Consider the following 13,192-nt stretch of genomic DNA (forward strand, 5'->3'; position numbering starts at 1 on the left):
GAGAGAAACCAAGAAACAGACTCTTTTTTTCTTTTAAGATTTATGGATTTATTTCAGAGAGAGTGGGAGGAGGGGTAGGGGCCAAGAGAGAGATTGAGGGAGAGAAGCAGACTCCCTGAGGAGCACAGAGCCCAACGTGGGGCTTGATCCCACAACCCTGAGATCATGACCTGAGCTGAAATCAAGAGTCAGAAGCTTAAGCAACCAGGCACCCCAAGAAAGACTCTTAACTATAGAGAACAAACTGATGGTTTCCAGAGGGGAGGTGGGTGGGAGGATGGGTGAAATAGGTGACGGGGTTAAGGGTACACCTATCACAAAGAGCCCTAAGTAATGTAAAGAATTGCTGAATCACTATATTGTATACTGAAAGTTATATAACTAGCACTGTATGTTAACTATACTGGAATGAAAATTCTGAGTAGATAGATATTTTCCCTATGAACTTCAAAGCTACGATTTTATCTCTTCTGGCGTCTCCTGGTCATGAGAAGCCCAGGTGTATGTAGGGACTCTGTCTTTTCTTCCTGGTACATTTTAGGAATATATTTGCATTTTGTTGTTTTATGTTAATGTGTCTAATTGTGCATTTACTTTTATTCATCAGGAGTATTCTTTCCATCTGACAGCCCATGTTTTACATCAGCTTGGAAAATTCTCAGTTTTTATCTCTCCACTTGTTGCTTCTGCCCCCATTATCTTCTGGGATCCCGTGTGTGTGCAAGTGAGCATGTGTGTGCGTGTGCGTGTGTGCGTGCGTGTGCGCGTGTGTGCGTGCGAGCGTGTGTGTGCGTGTGCTTGTATGCTCCTGTCCGTGTAGTCACTCATTCATTCATTCATAACTATCTCCATATCAATTATCTCCATATCTTTTTTTTTATAGGATTTTATTTATTTATTTGACAGAGAGAGACACAGCGAGAGAGGGAACACAAGCAGGGGGAGTGGGAGAGGGAGAAGCAGACTCCCCGCCGAGCAGGGAGCCCGATGCAGGGCTCGATCCCAGGACCCTGGGATCATGACCTGAGCCGAAGGCAGACGCTTAACCACTGAGCCACCCAGGCGCCCCTACCTCCATATCTTTTAACTGATCTTTCATATGCTTTTTTCTCTTTGCCTCTCTGCTATATTCTTGGTGAAGGCCTTTGAATTGCCTCCCAATTCATTCATATTATTTTGATTATTCCAGTTTAGTGTTTATCCACTCAACTGAGTTTTAAAAATCATCTTTTCTTTTTATTATGTTATGTTAATCACCATACATTACATCATTAGTTTCTGATGTAGTGTTCCATGATTCATTGTTTGTGCCTAACACCCAGTGCTCCACGCAGTACGTGCCCTCTTTAATACCCATCACCAGGCTGACCCATCCCCCCCCCGAACCCTCAGATTGTTTCTCAGAGTCCATCGTCTCTCATGGTTCATCCCCCCTCGAATTTCCCCCCCTTCATTTTTCCCTTCCTTCTCCATCTTTTTTTTTTTGTATCATTTCTCACTTCTTTGGAATGATGCTAGTGTTTTTGATATCTCTTTGACAACTCCAGATATCTTGAAGTCTTCTTAAGACAGCACACTTATTTTTATTTTGTGCAGAATGATTTTATTTCCCAATATTTGATTTTACTTGGTGTCGTTCTTGGTGTTAATATTCTTTGTATGTTTCAAAATCTTGGATTTCAGATCCACCTTGAGTTGATGTTACTTTTCTTTTTCTTTCTCTTCTCTATTTAAAAGGTTTTGTGGCGGCCTCGGCTCAGCCCCTAGGATCCAGAGTCCAACACCAGATCTCCTCTTGATGCTCAGGGTTCTTATTCCACCATGATATTGGGAGTAGTGTAAAGTCAGGTATGTTGGCAACACTTGGTCGTGAAGGTCGAGTCCATCCTGATGTCTGCCTTGGCACTCAGGCTCTGATCAGCTGTAGCTCTGGACAGCAAATGGCAGCACCTTTTCGCAGCCTCTCTTCCCAGGATGGGGACAAAGGAAGGAGGGGGCGAGTGACTTGCCCCACCACCCCACTTCCCCCTGGTCCTGGGCACTTGTATCCCCCACTGTCTTGGCCACACGTGGTACTGAGAGTGGCAGTCCTGTGGCTTCTGTCCCACACTTCTCTTCCATTCCTGATCCATAAAGAGGATTTTTTTTTCTCCCAGTTTTATTCACTGGGTTGTGGAATCTGTGGGTAGCTCAAAGTATGAACTTTGCCATTTTGATAGGAAGTCTACACTCTTTTATTACCTGATTTAAAAAAAAAACAAACTGGTGAGTGCATCCTAGCCCCACTCCACAGCAGACGTCTGTGCACTAGCTCTCTCTGCAGGTCACGGCCCCACTTGGCCTCTAGCGTGCCATACACGGTTCGCCATTTAATCGGTATGTCATCCCTGATCACAGAATGAGAGGAAGCTACAGTGATTTTAAACTTCTCTCTCTGCTGTAAAAACCAGGAGGTAAATTGCATAAAACATCTTCTCACAAAAAAAAAAAAAGGTACAAAATTTTCACATGCGTTTAGGTAGAGTGATATGCTGTTCTGTGTCAGTCTAGGAGAATCAACTGGGCATTGGCTGCACCTTCCTCCCTGCTAGCGCCTCCCGGAAACTGTAGCCTCGTAACTCTTGTGCTCCTACCTCTTGGTCATGAGTGAGGGAAACTGATAAAAATCAAGCATTGGCTCGCCAAAGAAACCGCAAGCAACCCACTGTTTAAGATGAGTTGTAATGGATTTTGAAAGCTAGGATAAATGATACGTTTAAAATAAACATCTCGGAATCATACTTGTGATGTTTTCCTCCCCTTTCTTGGCAAAGAGTGGGATGGAAAAGATGAGGGAGGTTTACATTTGGATTTGTTTTAAATTTTCAAAAGCTGTTCTTTTAAATTTACCATCTGTTAACTTCAGTGCTTCCAAGTGGCTATGGTAACTGTTCGGGGAGACCAGACAGAAGCATGGTATAATCGGGTATGGCTTGACCCCTACTGTGCCTTTCTAATGGAGGGAGACCAACTCATTGTGAGTCTTGTCACATTACAAGAGAGTTTTTCTGCAAATATGTTAGCACTTGGTTAACGTACAACAGAGATAAGAATTAGTTATAGACATGCTTGTGAATCATCTGAAATATGAGGTGCTAATTCTGAGAAGAAAATTTTACCGTCCTCCTGAGCCGGACTTCCACACATACTGCAATACTTCAACTGACCTTAAATAACACCAAGTAAATATGCTTAAACCGTGCAATTCATCTTTGCTTAAGAGTCATCCATGGTGTCAGTTTTCAGATTCTATCCCTTTCCTAGAGATACTCTTACTTGAGTTGAAGAAATTTCTAGAAATATATTGTTGATTATGGTGTTGATATAGTTATTTAGAGACTGTGATGTGTGTACTATGGTACAAAGATTATGAGTTTAACTTTATAATTCTAAACTGAATTGAATTGGAGTATCAGTTCAAACTCATTTGCAGTACAGAATATTTATTTTTAACACTAGCCACTGAAATGACTTAGAGATACCGACCAACACAATAGCAATGAGTTATCTTAGTGCCTAGATTTTGGTCTTTAAATACCTTTTTTTTTTCCACAAAAAGAGATCAGGGTTCTTGAAAAAAGGAGCTGGTTGAGAGTCTGAGGTAGGAAATGTGCTAGATGATCCTGAAACTTTTTATCAAGGGCCAGTAAGATTGTGTCAAAAAGACCCAGAAGCCCAACTTCAATAAGTTCCCACTCTCCAAAGATTACACTAATCTAGTGACAATAAGGACAGTAACTGCCATGAAGTGAAGCACATCAAATATGTTTAATGATATTTACATACCTAGATCATCTTTGGAGCATACCAGGGCTTTGAGTTATTATTTTGAAAACTGGTAAATAAAGGAGAAAGCCTTTATTCTATCTTTTCTATACAAATTATGCGTAACCAAATTAGTGATGAGAGAAAGTATCTTTTAATAGCTGTGTTCTGGCTAACAAATGAACAAGGAACAACAGAAGGAGAACATCACTTTTTGCAATCTCTGGCAAACTGCTAATATCCCAAAATGAAAGATATTCTGCACTTCTGATGAAAGGACCCAATACCACTTCCTAGGTAGTCTTCACATACACACACACCACCACCACCAAACCTGGTATATCAAGACATGGAAATATATAGGCCAGGAAACACGTATAAAACACAACAAAACAAAAATATAAACTGCAGAAAACCATGAGACAAGTGGTCCAGCTTCTTCTCTTTCTCCCACCCCCCCAACTCCTTCTTCTACAAGTACAAAATTCCAAACGGAAAAAAAAAGAGATGGAGAAAGAATCTATAAAGGAGACAAGTGCGTGTTACCCAAATGCAATGTACAGAGCTTTCTGAATCATGATTCAAACAAACTCAAATAGAGAGAGAACATTTATAGCATAATTTGGGAAATGGGAGCACTGCTTGGATATTTGAGGGGATTAAGGAATTGTAGCTGATTTGGGAGATATATTGGTGATATTGTCATATTTTAAAAGTGTAAGGATAGTAAAGGTAATACAGCAAGCATGGTATTTTAACAACCGTTGAACAGTCTCCTGCGGTCGGAAGTAAGGGGAAGGAGGATCACCGAGGTAGAAAGGAAGGGTTGCTATTTCCTTTTGCCAGAAGAATAAAGTATATAATGTATTTCAAGCTTGGTTTTCGTTCACCCTGAAGCATGCACATGAGTAGTTTAACAAATGAATCCACGATGCTGTTAAAGCACGTAGATAGTTGAAAAAGTTTTCTGTCTGCCTCATTTTCCTCTAGTAAAGAAAGTGGATTGAAACTTTGTCACAGATTCAAACATTTCCACATATATTGGAGAATAGAAGTCAATACTTCATGAGAGAGTTAAATATACAGACATATGCCTGCATTTTAGAATTTTGTGTTTGTTAGAAGTTGGTAGAATCTTAAAAATTTCCCACTGTTCTCCCTAAATTAACCATCCAATACTGAGCTAGAAGACAATCATAAGAGTAAGAAATAATAAAGAAAAAGGAATCTTTGAGGCTGAATATTTTGATACTTACTTATTTTGTCTTCCCATGGTACATATTTCTTTTTCCATGTCAAAGTATCATGGAATTAAGCTCTTCCTCAATACACATCTGTAGCATTTTTTTATGGTTTTGCCTTCACTTTTCCCAAGCTGTATCATCTCTGAAATAGTGAAATATTAGATCCAGAAACGCTTGTATGGAAAGTGAAACAGTTGGTATCCGGTGAATGGAAGTTAATATTTTTGTATCAGGAAAAAAATAATATTGGCATATGCTTTGATTTTCCCCATTTTCCTGCCTGTCAAAGAGAATTTGCACTGGGGAGCCCAATTTTCCACCTCATCCAAGTTCCTAAACGGGATGGATAATTTTGGGCTGAATTTAAGACTAAACTCTACTAACTGTGAGGAGAAAGAGAGGGAAAAGGAGGAGGGCGATATTAAGATACACTCGTGGGGGTTTAAGAGTGTTTTGGGGGCAGGAAGGGGCGGGAATGAGGGAAGGAGGTTTTAATAAAAGTGGATGTGGAGTGTGTATTGGATCCCCTTGAATGTCCTTTGAGAGTCACCAGTAAAAGAGAATTCTTTCTAATTATGTCTAAGAATTGAACTACCCTTCTTAACTGTAGTACTGTGATGGGACTGAACCCCGAGTGTCTCTGGGTTTACAAGCTTATATTATTATTTACTTGAAAGTTGTACGCAGTAAAAGATCGACGTTGCCCGAGGAGAGATTTGGCCTTTGCCCCTGGTTCCTGGGCGGGGGGGTGTGGGGGGTTAGGGGGGTGTCTTTAGAATGTTCTGCCTGCTGAGGGTATCTTTGTTTCCCTGGAGGTCTTGGACCACTCCAGATATTCTCAGCTAACAGTGATGGGGCTTTGGGCCACACAGTATCAGCTCTACCTCTAGTGGGGCTGGAGATTAAGGTCAACGACGCAAGCAGTCAGCCAAGTCTACGTGACTGACCCCCACTGAAAACTCTGGACACCAAGGCTGGGTTGGGCTTCCCTGGCCGTCACAACTCATTGCGTATCGTCACATATCATTGCTGGAAGAAATAAGAGCAGTCCACACAAATCCACGGGGGGAGGACAACTGAAGATCCGTGTTTGCTGTTTCCTGGACACCGCGCTACGTGCCTCTTCCCCTGGCTGAACTTAACCGGTACCTTTTCACTATAATAAACTACAACCATGAGTATAATAGTTGTTCTGAGTTCTAGGAGTCTTTCTTGTGAATTATGGAAATGAACGGTGGTCTAGGAGAAGGCTTGAACTTGCAGGAGGTGCCAGAAGTGAGGATGGTCCTGGAAACCCACACACTTTGCAGAAGTAAAATATATCTCTACACCAAATGTAAAGTGAAGTGTTTATGGAAAAGCCTTAAAGTGAAAAAAGAAAATCAGATTTCGAAGGGAATAAGTCTAGAATTGGAGACCAATCAGCTATACTGCTAGAAGAAATACTAGAATACATATTCAAAAGAGCAAAATGTGGAAAATAATGTGGCCTTTAAAGGAGTAAATCCTAATCTTTCTTTCTACGATAGGGATAAATATAGTAAATTGGGGGCATATAATGGATATAACACATATGGATTTTAGTTAAATTTTTATTTGGTCCCAGGATTTGACTCTTTAAAGCATCTCATATTAAATGGGATCCAAAGGACCATCAATTTAACTAATTCAATAATGACACATGGAGAGTACAAAAAGCAACTCACAGAAGAAGAAATCTATAAAAACGCAAAGGCTAGGACAGAACTTATTTTGCAAATGTATCACATACATTGATTTAGAATCATAAAAACCGCAAGGTCAGTAGGAGTTAGCAGTGTGTCACTGTAATTCTAAAAGCTAATAAAACACCGAATTCTCTAAATAAGAGAGTGTCACATGAGGCTTAGTCTGCCACTGTGTTCTATTCTGGTGAGATCATTTTTAGATTATTGTATTCACTTTTCAACCCCACGGTTCGTAAAAGAGACTTCAGCGTGCTGGTCTCCAATCCCAGTTTTGCCACTGGCAAACTCAGGCCCCCAATTCTCCTCACCCACAAATCCTGTCAATTGAGGTCATCAGGCCCAAACCATTCTCAAATGGCTACACGAATCTGAAATCCTTTGTCCATCAGGAAAAGACATCATGAACAATGGCCTGGGAGAATCTGATCACAATGCCTTTGTATACAAAGAGGTGATTATAGGAGACTCTGCTACGATCCACTGATGAGCCATCACAGGGGCTGAAGGAGGAGTCCTACCTCATGGGCTTCTGTGCCGAGATGACCACCTGCTCCCACAACCCATGGGTCCATCTTCCTTTAGGAATAGAAATCTCAAATTATCTTAGCAGGCACGTGGCTAGGAACTACATGCCACCTGGCAGTGAGGTGTGGCCAATGCGACATGAGTGGCCAGTTGGATGTGACCGACAAGAACAGGGTGGCTTTTCATCGCATTCTTCTTCGCTCCCCTCAGACAGGGCCACGGTCCCGCAGCCGGTGAGCCAGCTCTGATGGTGAGATACTAGGGGACAGCAGGGCAACAGTATGCTCTCGACAATGTTGTGGACAGACCTGTTCCTGTTTTACTATGAGAAAGAGAACAAAGCATCTCGGCAGAGCCTCTGGACTTCAGAGGTTCTTTGTTACAGCCATTTAGCTGTGCCCTAACTTGTTTAGAAACTGGGGCTAGACCGAGTGCGCTCTCAAACAAAAGCCTGAAACGTGTGGGGTTAGCTGATCGCTCGTGCAGTAGGGAGGGAGGAACTATGTCTTGCAGGCTGGAAATCCGGGAACCCTCCTTACACCATGGCCAAAACGTCCGGCAAAGTTCTCTTACCTTAGCTACGGAGACTGTGATTCTCGGGGAAGGGATGGAAAAAATTCAGAAAGAAAGAAACTAAAACTAAAGCTGACATTTTCTTCAGAACTCTTCAGTTTTAACCTAAGTTCCTTTTTTTTTTTTTTTTTTTTGGTCCCAGGATCTCATCCATGTACCACGTTACATTTAGTCATCAGGTCTCCTGAGGCTCTTCTTGGCTGTGATGGTTTCTTAGATTTTATCGTATTTGATGACTGACAGTTTTGAGGAGTGGTGGCTCTTCAATTAAGATGTGTCTCATGTGTTCCTCGTGATTAGATTGCGGTTACAGGTTTTTAGGGAAGAAAATCAGAGAGCAACTGTGTCATACTTATCACATCCTATCAAGGATGCATGTTAGCAATATGATTTCTTGTCATTGACGTTCATCTTGATAATCTGTCTGAGGAAGTGTTTATCAGGTCCCTCCAAAGCTATTCTTTTCTCTCATCCCACACTGTATTGTGGAAGGCAGTCACTATGCACAGCCCACACATAAGTGGACAATTATGCTCTACCTCCTTGAAGATGGAGTAGTCATATAAATTATTTGGAACTCTTCTGCATGGGAGATTTGAGTCTCCTGCATTTATTGAATTTATTTACTCAATCACTTATTTAAACCAGCATCGAGGGGCGCCTGGGTGGCTCAGTCGTTAAGCGTCTGCCTTCGGCTCAGGTCATGATCCCAGGGTCCTGGGATCGAGCCCCGCATCGGGCTCCCTGCTCGGCAGGAAGCCTGCTTCTCCCTCTCCCACTCCCCCTGCTTGTGTTCCTGCTCTCATTGTCTCTGTCTCTGTCAAATTGAAAAAAAAAAAAAGATCTTTAAAAAAGTAAATAAAAAATAAATAAATAAACCAGCATCGATCTACAAATGTTCATTTTATACTTTGGATTATAATTCAATACTACATTATTTATTTAGTTGCTCAAATTGTTCCAGCTTTGGCCATTGGAAACTCTTTCATTTGAATCCTATATGCCTTTAACATATCCACATTAGTGTGTGTGGGGGGGTGCATGTGTATGTGCATGTGTGTATTTGAACACTTCCTTATTTTCTAGCACTATGAGATGCTCCAGATTCATCTTACATACATCCTAGTCCAGTCCTAGAACCAGCCATTTCTCCAAGAAACCTTAATCCCTTGTATTGGAGAATGGCATTAGAAGTCAAGATCTAGATACCAGCTATATTCATTGCTATTGGAGTTCCATTACTTCTAGGCCCTCTCAGCTGACAGAACAAGAAAATATATGTGTGTATAGCAATCCATGTATATGTACATATCTAGAAATATTTCTATATGTGATCATCTGTATCTATGTTAAACTAAACCTGAATCCCTGTCGATGTACTCATTATCACACAGATCATTCTAGATTCCTCTCCTTGCTTATCTGTAATCTCCCACTCTGACTGTGAGAAATCTGACCCCCACTATCCACTATTTACTTAATTGTTCAATTCCAGCATATATTAATAGAGGTTGCAGAATTGTTAACCTGGACCCCACAGAAAACAACTTTATCAGCTAGAGTACAGTGTTCATGTACAGTTACTTTTGCCATAGTCTTACAGAGGCCACTCATTTCCAAAGTTACTTAGGGCAGGATTTTTCTACTCAGCCCCTTTAGTGAGATGGTGTCATACGTTTTTTTTTTTTTTTAAAAATTTTTTATTTGAGAGAGTGAGAATGAGAGAGAGAGAGTACATGAGACGGGGGAGGGTCAGAGGGAGAAGCAGGCTCCTCGCCGAGCAGGAAGCCCAATGCGGGACTCGATCCCAGGACTCCGGGATCATGAGCTGAGCCGAAGGCAGTTTCCCAACCAACTGAGCCACCCAGGCGCCCGGTGTCATACATTTTTAATACAGTTAGATTCTTTTGACACATTCTGCCTTCTATCCTGAAATGCCCTGCCCCTGATCACCTAAATGGGATTCTAAATCTGCATATAATAAGGTTCATTCTTTGTACTGTAAAGTTCTGTGGGTTTTGACAAAAGCAGAGTGTCATTTATTCACCATTACAGTGTCACATGGAACAGTCTGCTCTAAAAAATTCCCTGTGTTCCACTTATTCAACTCTCCAGCTTCCCAGACCCAATTTCCCTTAACCTCCAGCAATCACTGATCTGCTTACAGTTTCTATGGTTTTGTCTTTTCCAGAATGTCATATAGGTGGAATCAGAGGGCATGGAGCCATTGTCAGACTGACTTTATTCATTTACCAACATGCATTTAAGAAGTATCCATGTTTCTGCAGATATCATAGTTCACTGCTTTATGAGCCTGAAGGGCCCTTGAAGCTCACGAATTCCTTTTCTCTTGGGAAAGGAGGTAAAATTAACAAACCGTGACTGCCAAGAAAGTTATACAAAGATCTGAATGTTTCTTTCCACCAGATACATTATTCATATCGCAACAAGGGAAGAGAACATGTAATGTTTATAAAATTTCTATGAGAAGTCTCTCCTAGATCAGAAATGATGCTGGCTGTTTCATGTTTCCACTTGGAAAACAGAAAGGGACTTAATCCTTAGTGCCTCAAATGAAGTGAAGAAAGGTCATACCCAGCCCATGGTTTCCACCCCATTTGAGGGCTGGTTCAGACCTCCCTCTCTCCCATCACCACCTTGGGCACAGTCACCAGAACATGACTGTTGGCTCCTTTATCCAAGTGAGCACTTCAGCCTGAGGTCCAGGATTTCAGGAGCCATTTGGCGTAATCCACCCCTTGCAGAGACTTTTTGAAAGCTATCTGAGTAATATTTGAATATTCTTTTGCATGAGGAATAGAGGAAGCTTAAAAAGTTGGCTGGTCTTTGCCTCCTGGCATCTTTGAACTTCCATCTTATTATGTTTAAAAGGGGAAAATGCTCTGACTTTGGCCACTACTAAAACCTAGTCAGTGTTTTATTTCCTTCATGGGTCTTATTGGTTTCAGAAATTACTGTGTTTATTTTCCATCTTCCAAACTGCTCCTTTAGAACATAAGTACCATGAGGGCAGGATCCTTTGGCTGTATTGGTCATCGCTAAGATCTGGAACATAGGATTGAAATGAAGATTTTTAAGTTTATTGAATAACAGAACAATTGAATGAATGGATGGATGGTAGTAGATTATAAACCATGCATTTTTTTTTATACAGCACCTGGAACAATTCAGCAATTCAATGTTAAAAGGAGAAGAATGTATCAAAGAAACTACAGAGGCAATGATGTTAAAACATCCTTCTTGTATCATTCATAAGGCAATCGTGATATTTAGTTTCCTCTCTTCTAGTGAAAAACTGAAACCATTACCCAACTCACGTATTTGAACATTTCAGTAATATCTCTCAGAGACATACTTCTCAAATGACAGGACAAAGATCCAGTAAATAAGGTTCAGATGGTGCCAAACATTTGTACTGTGATAAAGCCAACATGCAATTCTAAAGCATAAGAAGATATAACATGTGTAAATATTCATGCAACCAACATAAGAGCACCAAAATATATAAAGCAAATATTAACAGACCTACAGTGAGAAATAGAAAGCAATTCAGTAACAGCAGAGGACTTTAATAGTCCACTTACATGGATGGATAGATCATTCAGACAGAAAATCAATAAGGAAACATCTGCCTTAAATGGCATGTTAGACCAGAAGGACTTAACAGATATATACAGAGCATTTCATTCAAAAGCAATAGAATACCCATTCTTTCTAAGTGTACATGGAATATTTTCTAGTAGAGATTATATATTAGGCAACAAAATAAGGCTTATAAGTTTGAGAGGATGAAAATCATATCAACCATTTTTTCCAAGCACAATGATATGAAACTAAAAATTAATTACATGAAGAAAACTGGAAAATTCACAAATATGTAGAGATTAAGCAACATGCTACTGAACAACAAATGGGTCAAAGAGAAATCAAAAGAAATTAAAAAATATTTGGAGACAAACAAAAATAGAAATGTAGCATACCAAAATTTGTGGGATGCAGCAAAAAATTTCTAACAGGGAGGCTCATAGCGACAAATGCCTACCTTAAGAAACAAGAAAAGTCTTAAATAAACAACCCAATATTGCAGTTCAAGGAACTAGAAAAAAGAACAAAGTCCAAAGTTAGTAGAAGAAAGGAAACAATAAGGATTAGAGCAAAAGTAAATGAAATGGGACTAAAAGGACAATAGAAAAAAAAATCAATAAAATTAAGAGCTGATTCTTTGAAAAGATAAACAAAATTGAAAAGCCTTTAGCTAGACTCACCAAGAAAGAGGACTCAAATAAATTAAATCAGAAATGAAAGAGGATATGTTGCACTGATACCACAGGAATACAAAAAAATCATAAGAGACTACTATGAACAATAATATGCCAACAAATTGCACTACCTAGAAGAAATGGATAAATTCCTAGAAACACACAACCTAAACAAGACTGAATCATGATTCAGCGGGGAGCCTGCTTCTCCTTCTCCCTCTGCTGCTCCCCCTGCTTGTGCTCTCTCGCTCTCTCTGTCAAATAAATAAATAAAATCTTTATAAAAAAAAGACTGAATCATGATGAAATAAAAAATCTGAACAGACTGATTACTAGTAAGAAAATTAAATCAGTATTCAAAAACCCTCTAAGAACCAAAAGTCCAGGACCAGATGACTTCACTGGTGAATTCTACCAAACATTTGAAGAATTAATAGCAATCATTCTCAAACTCTTCCAAAAAAACAGAAGAGGAGAGAACTCTTCCAAACTCATTTATGAGGCCAGTATTATCCTGATACCAAACCAGACAAGGATGCTACAAATTATATGCCAATATCCCTGCTGGACATAGATGCAAAAATCCTCAACAAAATACTAGCAAACTGAATTCAACAACAGATTAAAAGGATCATACATGATCATACCATGATCAAGTGGGATCTATTCTAGGGACACAAGGATCGTTCAACATCCACAAATCGATGTATTTATACCACCTTAACAAAATGAAAGATAAAAATCATATGATCATTTCAATAGATGCAGGAAAGCATTTGACACATTCAACATCCATTTATAATAAAACTTTCAACAAAGTGTCTATAGAGGGAATGTAATAAAGGCCATATATGATGAGTGCACAGATAACATCATACTCAGCAGTAAAAGCTGAGAGCTTTCCCTCTAAAATAAGGAACGGGACAAGGATGCCCACGCTTACCAATTTCATTCAACATAGTAATGGAAGTCCTAGCCAGAGCAATTCAGCAAGAAAAAGAAATAACAGGCATCCAAATTGGAAAAAAGTGTCACTATT

This window comes from Callorhinus ursinus, unplaced genomic scaffold, assembly GCF_003265705.2.
Source record: "Callorhinus ursinus isolate GAN/ISIS: 27379988/994484 unplaced genomic scaffold, GSC_fseal_2.0 scaffold7, whole genome shotgun sequence".
Lineage (NCBI taxonomy): Eukaryota > Metazoa > Chordata > Mammalia > Carnivora > Otariidae > Callorhinus > Callorhinus ursinus.